Here is a 2,970-nt window from a genome sequence, read left to right as displayed (position 1 = left end):
CTTGTCCAGGTGTCCTCATGATGGACTGAGACCTGTCAAGGTGTCCCTGTGATGGACCAGAGACCTGTCCAAGTATCCCCATTATAGACTGAGACCTGTCAAGTTGTCCCCATGATGGACCGGAGACCTGTCCAGGTGTCCCAGTGTCCAGGTGTCCCTGTGATGGACTAGAGACCTGTCCAAGTGTCCCCATGATGGACTAGAGACCTGTCCAAGTGTCCCCATGATGAACTGAAACCGGTCAAGTTGTCCCAGTGATGAACTGAGACCTGTCCAGGTGTCCCCCGCCTCTCACGCAGCCTCTTTGCCATTGATGTGTGGCTCCACTCGGCTCTCCTTCTCAGGTGGAGGTGATTTGCCACTCTGACTTGTTTCTCTGCTCTGTAGGTGAGATCATCAAGGCAAAGTGGGCGGGATCATAACTCGTCATTGTGTTCGAGCCGCTCCACTCGTTCTGGTCCTTAATCTTCCTAATCAGACTTCAGTTTCTTTAGCTCATCCCAGCACTGCTTACACGTCCGGGTGAAGCCATGCTGCGCCATCATCTCTGATATCTCTTGGTAAATGTGCTCATTTCTTGCGGCACCGTCCATCAAAATGATGACGTGGAGGTTCTGATGTAGTTTGCAGATTTGCTGGGCGGGTCATACAGTGATGTAACCCAACTGGCCAATCAACAGCTCCTGTCTGCTTACATCAAAACCGGCCCCTCAGAGCAGTCCGCTTGGAACCTCAAACTAGGTGGTCCCATAAACCGGACTGAGTGGGGTGGTACAGACAGTGGAGAGGCCCTTAATGGTGCCGTGTGGGGCAGAACCGATGACAGTTGAAACAGTGGCAAAGCACCAAATGACTCCTGGGGACAGGTACCGGCTCCCCGTGACCCGAAAAGAGGAAGTAGGTAAAGAAAATGGACAGATGGATGAATGGATCTGCCAATGCAATAATATATTTAAAAATATAGAAAAGGCTATGCTCATAAATTCCATTAAAATTTGAAATATAGCTTTTGTCTGTGCGTTTGTTTTAATGTAACATTGCTAACTGCTAGCTTGAATGCAGTCAGAATGACGACCTTAAAGCAGATCATGTAGCTTAGCTTGTTCTGAATTTACCACAACTTTACTAAAACCAGGAAGAGCATAAAACAATCCGTCTTTTTTTTTTTTTTGTGCCAGGTTAGCACAACAGGAAGTGTTTTCAGAAAAAGAATCTTTGCAGTTTAAAACTTGTTTAGTGGAGCTAAAATATTTTCAAAAAGGAGCCTTAAAAACACAAAAAATATTCTATTAAAATTTTTTAAAATTTAAATTCCACTTTTCTCTGAATTATTTGTGGTTTGTTAAGCTAGTAGTTAGCATCAACAATGCAAGCAGAAGCTTGAGAGCAGTGTAGCTGTTTGTTTGTGCTTAACAAAATAAAAGCATGAAAGAACACAATCTGCTATTACTTGATAAATAAACAACTTGTGTTGCGCTAACACAACAGGAAGTGCTACTGTGATACTTCCTGAAGCTATTTAGTTAAAACTGAGGAAAAAATAGAATTACAAATTAAACGGTCAAAGAAACACTAAATTATTTAGTGTCAAGAAAATAAAAGTTAGAAAACGTGTTAAACGCTTTAAACGTGCGCAAAACATTTTGGCGATATACATTAAAAATGTTTATGAAAGTAAAAGTAAAAATATATCTAAGAATAGGGATAAAACTGTGTTTAATATTAAAAGCCTTTTTTTCTGTATTCAATAGGCAAATTATATTTTTTTGGTATTTTGGCAGTTTCAGTTCTCCATATAACTCTGAGCACCATATTGGTAAATTTTGTAACTTCCTGTTTGTACTGTTAGTAAAACATTTTTACATGCATGTTAAAGTCAACACAGGAAGAAACGTACAAGAAACATCCCAGCTGGACTTAAATGTCTTATTTCTGTTCCCAAAACAGTAAATAAAGTAGTTTTCTCCTCTCAAACACAACATTTAATTCATTACTTAAGTACTGCCACCAGGACAAGAACATCCTCCTGATCCGGTCTTCGACCCGTCAACGCAACATCTATAAATCAAGGTCTCTTCAGAATCAGGGCAAACAACGAGCAGCTCCAGCTCCTCTGCTAGAAGCCGCACGTTACACGATAAAATAACTCAAAGATTCTTCAGGAGCTCCAGCTCCAGAACTTCATCTTCAAACTGGAATCATCATGAAGGAGAATCATCAGAAGGTCATCATGAAAGTTGGGGCATTTAAGTTGCTGCACGCAGCTTTCATTTTTAATATTTACTCAAACGCTGCATTAAAAATCAGAGCTGATGCTGTGAACATCCCAGCTGTTAAAGGCAAACATCTGGGGGCACGTTTGATCTTTCCAGACCTGCAGTTTGGACCAAAAGTCTCGGAAAATAAAGATTTCTGCACAGAACAGTAATAAGTTACAACACCAGGAACAAGTTACCCAGGAAACTGTTTCCAGACTAAATGTTTTCACAGTAAATTTGCCGACAGCCTGAAGAAGGTAAACCGACGTTTGAACACAAACAGCCAGCGTGCTGAATGCTAACGAGTTAGCGTTAAAAAGCTGAAACACGGGACTTCGGTGATACATTTATGGAAGCAAGTAATTCATTACAATTTATTTTAGTCCAAATGTAATAATTATGGAAATCAGTCTTAAAATTTTCCACACCTGCCTCCACTTTTGTTTGCCCACAGCTAAAAACTAAAAACGACATTAAATATTTATTGTTATTTATTTATTATTAAATTATTTATTACCTTTATTTGCTTCCATACAAATACCCAAAGAGTGTTTCATTAAAAACATTCTGTTTACATGTTTGGTAACACTTTACAATAAAAGGTACACAAAATTTGATGAACTACTAGGGAACACCTCAGGAACGAATCAGGAACAAATCAGAAGCTAATGGGTAGTTAACCAGTACTTACTGAGGAACACACAGCCAAGCC

The sequence above is a fragment of the Nematolebias whitei genome, chromosome 10, assembly GCF_014905685.2.
Source record: "Nematolebias whitei isolate Nwh7 chromosome 10, NemWhi1, whole genome shotgun sequence".
In the NCBI taxonomy this organism is placed as follows: Eukaryota; Metazoa; Chordata; class Actinopteri; order Cyprinodontiformes; family Rivulidae; genus Nematolebias; species Nematolebias whitei.
The sequence above is the reverse complement of the archived record's forward strand: the minus strand, read 5'-3'. Positions refer to the sequence as shown.